This window comes from Symphalangus syndactylus, chromosome 6 (assembly GCF_028878055.3).
Source record: "Symphalangus syndactylus isolate Jambi chromosome 6, NHGRI_mSymSyn1-v2.1_pri, whole genome shotgun sequence".
NCBI classification, from domain to species: Eukaryota; Metazoa; Chordata; class Mammalia; order Primates; family Hylobatidae; genus Symphalangus; species Symphalangus syndactylus.
In genome coordinates this window covers 48,350,726-48,361,905 of record NC_072428.2, presented here as the reverse complement: position 1 = coordinate 48,361,905, position 11,180 = coordinate 48,350,726, and the positions used below count along the sequence as shown (strand labels likewise).

General features: G+C 45.5%; 1 long non-coding RNA gene across 1 annotated transcript; it reads right to left on the bottom strand.

Moving 5' to 3' along the window:
* Nucleotides 1–5,324: 5,324 nt before the first annotated feature.
* LOC129484448 (uncharacterized) lies at nt 5,325–10,584 on the bottom strand. Its single transcript, XR_008658452.1, has 3 exons — nt 10,125–10,584; nt 7,619–7,775; nt 5,325–6,311 (listed from the first exon to the last, which is right to left on the bottom strand). It is a non-coding gene; the product is annotated as an uncharacterized lncRNA (long non-coding RNA).
* Between the last annotated feature and the right edge of the window lie 596 nt (nt 10,585–11,180).

The window sequence follows — 11,180 nt, the reverse complement described above, 5'->3', positions numbered from 1 at the left end:
ACAAGCTTCACTCCACTCTCCTTAGAACATTGAGGAATCAGTTCTTACTGAAAGTTTACTTGGTGCAGCCTATAACTATGACTTCAGGTTCTGAGCATATCTGATGAAGAAATTAGCATTTTCCCCACATACTAGCTATAGTCAGCATTTCCAGGAGTGTTCAAAGAGAACCCAGGTTGTTTAAGATAGAAATCTAATTGCCAGCACTGACTTGCTTCTCATTGCAAAGTCTAGGAATCCATGCATACTCAGTAATGCAAGTACTTGCAAGCTGACAAAATTCCATTTGTTTGTCCCCCTTGTCCCCCTTACCACCAGCGATGTCTCCCAGAAGTTAAGCAGTTGCCTATGTCAATTATCTAAGCTGTGAATTAGATGTTTGTCCCACGATAGTTTGTCTGATCCATCTTGTATGTCAGTCTTGTGAAGGTATTTTGTGTCTCATTAGGGTCTTCCAGCACTTTGTTTAAGTTTCTGTCCCATGATGATGGTCATCAATTTTATAATGGTCTCTGTCCCACAATGTTGGTCCCAACCATAACAGGCCACCAGTCTCAGGAGCATTGCTCTATGCTGGAGGCTTCCTGAGTCATGGCCACTAGAGGACACCCTTACACCACTTAAAGGCCAAAGGTTGCCAGTGGCATTCCCTTAGTTCCTGAGCTGTTTTCTGAGGGCCTGCCCAGAGAAAGCACCTTCTGCTTTGGAGAGGCCAGGATGGTGCCAAAAAGGTGACCAAAGCTTTTGGAGCTGCTTCCCTTGGCCACCTTTGAGCCACAGAGTGATGAAACCAAAGCATCTTCCTCTATCCCCACCCCCAAAATCACTCCAAATAAACACATAATATTTCTAAACTTGGTTTGATAACACAGTTTCAAGTAAATCTATGCCCCACTCCCCTTCCAATCAGGTTATAATCTACAAACCCCTCTATACAGAAATTCTGGAGCTGCTATTGCCCAGGAGAAACCCTAGCTCAGGACCTGACAACCAAAATGAGGTTCCTGGAGATTTCCTTCCAGGGAAAGGGTGATGCTTATAAGAGAACCTGGACTTTCCACATGGTACTAGAGTTCTGGACAGGAAAGTGAGGGACTCTTGCCAAATTCTGGAGGTTAGAGAAGTGAGAGGTACAAGCTAGGATCCTGTCCAATGGTCCCAGTAAAATTGCTTTGTTGATTGGAAGTGCAAGGGATAGACAGAGGTAATGGTTAGCTGAGAATGGGAGCCCCAGATTTTGATATAAAAATTCAGCTGGAGGGAGAACATAGTTTGGGTCCCCTTGCAACAGAACATGTGGCAAAGACTTGAGGGAAAATAGTTTATGTGTGAGGTGATCTGCATTTGATTCCTATGGTTACCATAATAAGTAAAACAGTTCACCCTTATCCATGCGGGATACATTCCAAGACCCCCAGTGGATACCTGAAGACATAGATGGTACCGAACTCTATATATACTGTGTTTTTTCCTAAACATACATATCTATGATAAAGTTTAATTTACAGATTAGGCACAGTAAGACATTAACAACAATAACTAATATAAAACAGAACAATTATAACAATATACTGTAATAAAAGTTATGTGGATGTAGTGTCTCTCTTTCTCCCCCCCCTTCCCTGCCTCTCAAAATATCTTACTGTACTGTACTGCATGTAACTGAAACTGCAGAAAGCAAAACCATGGATAAAACCATGAATAAGAGGGAGTTGTCGTATCATAAACTTCGTGGCTTAAGACAACAGAAATCTATTTTTTCACAGTCTTGAAGGCTAGAAGTCTGAGATCAAGGAAGGATCTTGATACTGCCCCCAAAGCCTTTATACATTTTTTAAATTTTATCTATTTTTTTTTTTTTGTGATGGAGTTTCATTCTTGTTGCCCAGGCTGGAGTGCAATGGCGCAATCTCAGCTCACCACAACCTCTGCCTCCTGGGTTCAAGCAATTCTCCTGGCTCAGCCTTCTGAGTAGCTGGGATTACAGGCAAGTGTCACCACATCCGGCTAACTTTTTGTGTTTTTAGTAGGGATGGGGTTTCTCCATGTTGGTCAGGCTGGTCTCGAACTCCCAACCTCAGGTGATCCTCCCGTCTCAGCCTCCCAAAGTGCTGGGATTACAGGCATGAGCCACTGCACCCAGCCAGGACTTCAACATATCTTTTGAGGGGGACAAAACTAACCCATAATATGATCTTAGAAGCAAAAGCAAATGGAGACGAGAATGGGAAGAACTTAATGCAACTGAAGGTATTAAGCTGGTTATTTCTGCAGCAACAGGGACTCAGTCCCACTGAGGAACCTCCAAGGAGCCATGTGACATACCCCTCAGAATTCTCCCACTGAGGGACTGGAAGGCTGGGGCATTTAGCCAGTTACCCCACTGGCTGAAGAATTCTCCTAGGAGGCTGGCTAACTTCCTCATACTTAGAGGCTACAACTACAGCAGGGCTGCATCCTTCCCTAGCTAATTAAAAGAGATTGAGGTGCGATGTGAGCCCTGCATGTGGGGCTGTCTGCCGCCACAGTGCTGAAATCAAGGAGGCACCCCCAGTGTTAGAGAGGGTACCCCCCTTACACTGCTCAGTTCTGCTCCTCCCCCACAGCAAGTCCATGCTATCACTGACTCTTTTAGAGTGTGGACTCTTTACGAGTATGCAAGCTCTTAAAAAAAGAAAAGGGACTTTCAAGAGTAGAATTAGTGGAATAAACTATAGTCCCCTGTGGCAGCTGGTCATCAGCCAAAATTAATATTCATCATCTCCCCACTCCCCCTCCAACCCACCAATTCCAGATTTCTTTCATGCCTGGTCAACACTAAAGTTGGTCTGGGCTGCTCTTCCTGAGAGCCTGGGCCCTTGACTGTCTTGCCACTACCCTACTTTGTTGGCTGTGGCTGGCTATGCACAATTATCACTCAGCATGAAGGCACCAAAAGACACTCCAACGACCAAGTTTCAGATGAATCCTCCCTGCCTCATTATGCAACAGCCACTTTAGCTTCTCAGAATGGGGGTTGATTGCCAGCTCCAATATGGTAACTTTTCTAATCTGATGGTCCACTCGCAGGAGGAGCCCAAAGCCACCCAGCAATAGAGTCAATGGGAAACTTCTTATGTTAACCAGTGGAAGATTTCTCCCTGAGAATCAGGACCTCTGTTGCAATGAAGCCTGCTGCAGAAATGGGAAGCACAGTTTCTGCAAGGAGCTGGCTGGGGTGATGATGAAAGGGGCCAGTACTATTTCTACCTGTTGGTTACTCTGGTCCTGTGTGTTCCAACATAGCACTATATATCATCCGATAGTTTAGTGCATACACTACAACTTGGAGGACAATGACCCAACCCACAGGGTGTGATCCCAAAGCTAGCTCCTTCCCTGGGCTTTAATAAGCCAGTCCTACTTTCTACCCCTTGTTTACAAATAATCCAATATATTAGAAGACCCATTTTTTTTTACAAGACCATTTTCATGATCCTTTATCATAAAATAGACACTTGAACTGAGACTTCATTATGCAGGATCCCATGCCGATAAATAAATTAGACACTCTATAGCCGGGGGCGGTGGCTCACGCCTGTAATCCCAGCACTTTGGGAGGCCGAGGCAGGTGAATCACGAGGTCAGGAGATCGAGACCATCCTGGCTAACATGGTGAAACCTTGTCTCTACTAAAAATACAAAAAATTAGCTGGGCATGGTGGCGGGCGCCTGTAGTCCCAGCTACTCAGGAGGCTGAGGCAGGAGAATGGCGTGAACCCAGGAGTCGGAGCTTGCAGTGAGCCGAGACCACGCCACTGCACTTCAGCCTGGGTGACAGAGTGAGACTCCGTCTCAAAAAAAAAAAAAAAAAAAAAATTAGACACTCTATAAACCACTAGTGAAGCACAACAAGAAAGGAAGATAAATCAGAAAAGGTGTCTATCTTTTCTTTGTCGAAAAGGACAAACTGCTGCCCCCTCAGGGTGGAAAGAATCTGATGTCATTAACTTATCACCAAGTGCTGGGGCAGCCCCATCAAGGAATGACACCATAAGCAGGATCCAGTCTCTCTGTTGCATTCAGCAGCAGCGGCAGGTAAATAAGCCTTGGGGAGAGGGAGTCCCTGTGGTTGGGCCTGTGCAGAGCTTTCATCTCTGCCTTGTTGCCGCTGCGTTCATGGGCCCAAGCTCTTAGTTGGTTGAGAATTGAAACTGACTGATATTCACCAGACAAATCCTTCTTCCTACCTGCTCACTGAGGGCTCCCTGCACAGCAGATGCTCTCTGATGGGCATTGACAGGAGGCATAAAGCTCTGCACAGTCTGGCCCCACTCCCATTAGTCCATCCACATGCATCTCCCCTATACTTCTTTCTCCAATATTCCAGTCTTGCTTCATCCAGGCCTGTGACCTCCCAAGTGAGTTGTTCTCCAGTGTCTAGAAGTCCATGTGTACTATTGCCTCAGGCCATGCCTCCCTACGTACAAAGTGGATGGCCAAGTGTACTGCCCAAGTCTCTTCCCCCTAGGAGGATGTCCCTCTTCACTCAGCTTAAGAACCTCTCCTGAGTGGGTGTGTGGTACAGCTGGAATTCATTTTTGTTTCACACCACCGTATCCAGCCAACCCCTCCATACATCAGGCTCAGAGTTTTTCTTCCTACAGCAGTGGTGGTATGGAACACTCCTACAGGAAGGAGGTTGGAGCAACAGGGGTAGATGACAGAGTTTGAATCGTGTCTTCATATAGTTTACTTGTGCCTTCTGCACCTGTCTGGATCCAACACCAAATCATTGTCATCATACAATGAATTGCTAGTTTCTGACTGGTGAACTGGTAAACATAAAACACCCAGTTCATGCCTGGGTGAATTTATGACTGGTGTCCCAGACTACTATGGGCCGATCTAGTCACATAGTGTCTTGATGTCCCACAGCAGGTATTCAAGCTCTATGAGGGCCCAGGAGCACACTATAAGCTCTCTCTTTGCAAATATGAGTAGTTCTCTGCTGCAGAAGGCAGGGTCCAGCTCCAAACCTAAAAGCTCCACATGACTTTCCAGAGACTCAGCACGGGGCTCTTATCTAACACAGATATGTCTGGCACTATTGGACTTGCAGGTCATCAAACCCAAGAGTCAGAGCAGCCGGCACCTCAGCTTTAATCCATTGAAGATGCCTTTCTTGCCTTAGTCCACTTAGAACTCAAATAAATAGTGGATCATCTGGCCTCATATAATAAATATATTTCAACCTACGTCTCTGAGCCTCCTGACTCTCAAAAAACTGCCAAGGTAGTTTCTTTCTTAGGTTGGGTTTGCAGAAATAGACACTGAAACAAACATTCATATTCAAGTGATTTATTAAGGAAGTGCCCAGTGGTGTGATAGTAAATGAGTAACAACTGGCTTTATGGAAAGAAAATAAATGTTTTATAAATAAATTAAGCATTCAACAATTTCCACAAATACTCTATAGTGAGTACTTCCACCATGACCAGTTTAAAGCTACCAACAGGATATCTCTGAACATGGAGTTGGGAAGAGTTGCTAACAATCAGCTCTTGGAACTAGCCAGTGTCAGCACATCACTGAAATGCTGCTAGGGAGACAAAGGAGTGGGTGTAGGAGGACAAGAAAAAAAAGGAAGTCAAGCAAAAGAGTGATTTCAGGCAAAGTCTCATAGAGGTTAGAGTCAACACTATCCTACAGGGAAACTCGGAAGTACAAGCTACACCTCAACGTTGTCTACACACAAGGCAAGGATGCCTCACTCTTTCGCTCCTGCACCTGTCAGGCTTAGGCAAGGGCCATCCCAGCATGGAGGCAGATCCTAGGTACCTATGGCTCTTTTTAAAGGTGAGCAAAGTGGTTCCAGCTGTGTGAAGGCAGTCCTTGGAGAAGAGGTGCAGGTGCTTGAGTTTTGAGGGCCCTTAGAACATTCTGACTGATTAATGTTTTTGTATGCCTGAGGCCTTGGGAGAGGCTATATCAGTTTGACCCGATAAGTTTATCCTAATAAAATGACTTATGACGAACTCTTAGTTTTGCTCTGGGGGTAGGGGGAGAGGGACTTATTGGGGCAGCTGAGGCCAGTTACACAGGCTTTGCATGTCTCCATGACTGACTCCTCATTAAGAGCTTTGGACACCAAGGCTTGGGTGAGCTTCTCCAATTGGCAACACCACCATGTGTTGTCACACACAGTTGCTGGGAGAATGAAGTGAGTCCTCATGCAACTCCACCGGGAGGGTTCACTTAGAAGCTTGTGGTTTCTCCTGGCTTTGCCCCAAAGCCTTTCTTCTTTGCTGACTTTACTCTGTATCCTTTCACTGTAATAAGAGATAATGGTGAGTATAACAGCCGTTTCTGAGACCTATGAGTTATTCTAGTGAATCATGGAGCCTGAGCTGGATCTTGGAGACACACAGAATCCTTTCACAGTAATAAACCACAGTCATGAATACAATTCTGTGCTGAGCCCTCGAGTCCTCCTAGTGAATCATCAAATCTAGGGATGGTTTGGGGGACCCCTGACACTTCATTTCCTAAACTCCTGATAAAGAGGGATTTCTGTGTCATCCCGCTACCTAGAGAAAGTATCTGATCCCTGATCATCTTCTCCATGAGAACTACCTTGCTCACCTGGTCCTCGCTGGCATGCCATTACCTCTACTCATGTTTGCCACCCCAGCGTCATCTCTCTACTCACCTGGCTCATGTACTTTGCATCTTCCTCACCCAAACATTGAAGCCTATTTGGGTCCACCTGTCCTCTTAGCCCTTTAATCGGCCTCATGGGGAGCCCAGAACTTTCTATGGCATTTTCTGACACCAAGCTAAGGAAATGAAACACTGTGAAGGCCCTGCCTTCAGGACCATTAGCGTTGGTTGACTGGCCCACCTCTGGCTCCATGCGGGAAGCAGAGCACCCGCAGGATTCCCACTGACTTCCCTGGGGCTTCTATTATCCCAGCTCTTCCTATATGCTGCCTTTTATTATTTACATCATTATAAATATTTGTGGCTTCAGAAAGAATGTGATGTTCTTTCTAAGGTTACCTGGGTAACTCTCTCTTAATACTTACTTGAATTAACTGCCCATCTATTTTCAGATTTAACTGTTTGAAAATTCTTAATAATTAATACATTAATTTAAAAGCTCTCATGATTATACAGATTGCAGCATACAGTCATGCAACTACAAATAGATGTGGTAGAATTTCAACTTACAAAGCACAAAAGGTAATTTTTTTCCTCCAATTTCTACCTAAAATACGCTTGCCTGGCCAGGCATGGTGGCTCACGCCTGTAATCCCAGCACTTTGGGAGGCCAGGGCAGGTGGATCACCTGAGGTCAGGAGTTCAAGGCCAGCCTGACCAACATGAAGAAATCTCATCTCTACTGAAAATACAAAATTAGCCAGGGGTGGTGGTGCATGCCTGTAATCCCACCTACTCGGGAGGCTGAGGCAGGAGAATCGCTTGAACCTGGGAGGCGGAGGTTGTAGTGAGCAGAGATTGCGCCATTGCACTCCAGCTTGGGCAACAAGAGCAAAACTCCATCTCAAAAAAAAAAAAAGTTGCCTACATTTGAGAGCAAATATTCAAATATTAACAATAAATTTAAATAACATACCTAATTCATGCTGTGGCTGTTGTACACAGGTTAGAGATGATAGTAACTCACATGATCATATGATCATTGGTCATTCACAAGTTCAGGGATGCCAGAAATGGCATTTAGTGACCTGAATTTAAACCAAATTACAGTTTATAGTTTCTGTCTCTTCTGTCTACAGTAGGAAAAATAAAACACAGAACAACAACAACAACAAAAAGCATATAAGTAAATCTTTTTCCAAATTTTGTTAAATGCCAGAACCTTAACTCCTGATACTCAACAAACCTTTTCACTGCATAAACAGTCCCGCTCTTGGGATTGTCCTTAAAAATCTATGGCTTTCAAAAACGATTGACTCTACCATGAATTTTAAGAGCTTCCCCCACCCCACCCCATCTTGGGAACAAATGGCTGAACATTCACACTGATGCCTATCTTTGCCCACGCAGCTTCCAGCTCCCCCGTGCCCCTTGCTCAGACTTCCAAATAGCCCACAGCAGGCATCTCCACCACTCACTGAGAGCTGGAGCTATCGAGTGTGGTGCTACATACCTACCTATGAGATATGAAGGCCTGCTCCTTCCTCTGGCAGCAGAGTGAGGGATGTTAAGAAAAGTTACGTGTCACTTCTCAGAACTTCTCAGGTCCCTATCTGTACTCCTTTCTTCACTTGTGGAAAGACTTGAGGACTCAGAGAAGGGCTGAGAGGGTGCTCTATGTGAAGAATCTCCTGCCACTGTGTGTTTGGCAGGCAGAGATAGGAGTGGGGGTTGTCTTAGTCTAGTTAGGCTGCTATAACAAAAATACTATAAACTGGTTGGCTTAAAAACAACAGAAAAGGCTGTAATCCCAGCACTTTGGGAGGCCAAGGCAGGCGGATCACCTGAGCTCAGGAGTTCGAGACAAGCCTGGGCAACATGGTGAAACTCTGTCTCTACTAATAATACAAAAATTAGCTGGGCGTGGTGGCAGGCAACTGTAATCCCAGCTACTTGGGAGGCTGAGGCAGGAGAATTGCTTGAACCCAGGAGGCGGAGGTTGCAGTGAACTGAGATCGCGCCATTGCACTCCAGCCTGGGCGACAAGAGCGAAATTCTGTCTCAACAACAACAAAAAACCCAAAAAAACAGAAATTGACTTCTCACAGTGTAGAGGCTGGGAAGTCCAAGATCAAGGTGCCAGCACCATTCAGTGTCTGGTGAAGGCCTGCTTCCTGGTTCATAGATGTTGGTCTTCTCACTGTATCCTCACTTGGTGGAAGGGGATTCTCAGGCCTCTTTTATAAAGGTGACTAATCCCATTTCCACCCTCATGACCTGATCACCTCCCACAGGCCCCACCTCCTAATACCATCACTTTGGGATTTAGATTTCAACATATCAATCCGGAGGAGACACAAACATTCAGTCCATAGCAGGAGTGATTAGATTGCAATGTGGTTATTCAGTTGGGCTTCTGAAGATGAAGCCACTCTCTGTGAGTGTGGGAGTAGGGATGGACCATCAGTTGGTGAGGTTTTTCAAGGTGCTAGTCATCTGGACATGAAGCCTGTCTCTCAGAACAGAAATGAGCTTCACCTCTTGACTTTGGGCATTGTCAGGGTGTCTAGGAAAGAAATCCGGTAGCAAGTCCACCTTTTGGAATCAGAGTATAGATATCTGCAGATGGCCAGTGGAATGGTGCAGGGTCCCGGGACCTGCATTTATACATTTCATGGGATAACTCTCTTTATTTTTCTGAATCTTTCCTCTAAAATTAATGAAGCTAGTCCTTCCTAGCAGTAGTAGAGGAACACAGGGATTGTGCTAAAGGGAATGTTAAACACAGAATGTTAAAGGGAAACTGCTGCTTGGGGTAAAACATGGTGGTGGCAGTGGGAATGGAAACTAAAGGGAAAGGGCGGGTCTCAGGAGCACATTGGTTCCAGCTAGCAGAATTTTTTTTCTTCCAGAGTTTTACTCTGGAGATAATGGACCATGTTTTAGCCTGGGAAGTGGTTTCTCTTTATAACTCTCCATCTCTGCTGCAACAAGGGATTTTTCCTTCCAGGTTTTATTCTCTGAGGACATAGACTCCCAGGTCCCTGTTCCTCATTTTGCCATGGTGGGCCCTTGGTCCTAGGTCCTGGTTTTGGGTTTCTTCATTGCTCATTTGCTTACTGCAGAGTAGCCAGAACCCTAGTTCCAGGACCACTGGCCACATATCTTCACAGTCTGAAGCTTCCAGCCTTCTAAGGTTACACTTTGCTTTAGAATCCAGATAGACTATCTCTAGCCTGTCTCCTTTCATCTGGGGAAGTCTACTACACTCACTGACATGGCCAGGGTTTCTTGGGAAGGGGCATGCCCTCCTAGTCTCCTTGGCATGGGCATTCCTGCTCCTAACTTCTCAGTCTCCTACAAGCTGCCAGGGTTGCCGTCCTCCTACTCCACTTTATCCCACAAAGTGTCTCACTGTGGACCATGCCCCACCTTCTGCATTCCGTAAGCATCATTCATAGGAGGTGGTGGTATATACATACCAGACATTTTCTGAAAGTATTGGAGGTAATAGAGCAGCACCAAGGAGCAGGAACCAACTTAAAATAGAACATTAGACATCTCCATTCCTCAAGTTCCTCGGCCATCCCTACCCTCAGAATTTCTCACCAGTTACTTTCCTTCTTAGAGTCTAGCTTTCTACCATTTCACCTTCTTCTTACTCAAGCTTTTCTCCTGTATCCTCTCTTCTCCCAGTTCCAATCTTACCCCTACCATTCATCATTTAGCTACAAGAAGACAAGTCTTGAATTCCTATTGCTCCTCTGTGCAGAGCAATCCAGTTTCCTTGTTGCAGCTGTTCTCTGCAGATGAACTGGAACCCTTCCTGTCATAACCAAAGGGCCATGAATCAGCTTTCAAGGAAAAAGAACCAGTTCCTCTGAGATGAATTCTGCCTTCCTGGTTATCTATGGTACAAAACAACAACTGTTTCATAGTGTTCACAGATTCTCTGGGTCAGGTCAGGGCAGAGCAAGGATGACTTGTCTCTCCTTTGTGATGTCTAAGGCTCAGCTGGAAGGCTTAAGCAGTTGGGGATGACTTGAAGGGCTAGGGGCTGTAATCATCTGAAGGCTTCTTCAGTCCTATGTCTGGTGCCTGGCTGTGGGGACTTGAAGGCTGGGCTCAGCTGGGACTGTCAATTGAAGCACCCACATATGACCTTTCCTTGTAGCTTGGGCTTTCTCACAGCATGGCGGCATCACAGTAGTCAGACTTCTAACATGTCAGCTCAGGGGTCCAGTGAACAGGGGATGCTGAAGGGCCTTTCATTACTTAACCTCAGAAGTTACATAGCATCCAGATTAAAGGAAAGGTAACATAGATCTTGTTTCTTAACAAGAGGAATGGAAAGATTTTGTGGCCATGCTTTGATATTGCCAAACCTCCTCCTACAGATTGCTGATGCACCGCTCCTGGCATTGATAAGGGTCAAAAGGTCTTACCTCTACAGCTTTGTTGGGCTCCTCCATCTGCCTAGCCCAGAGTTCTCCTAAGAATGTCTGGGGTGTAGCTTCTCTACAGCTTTCAGCCTTGGT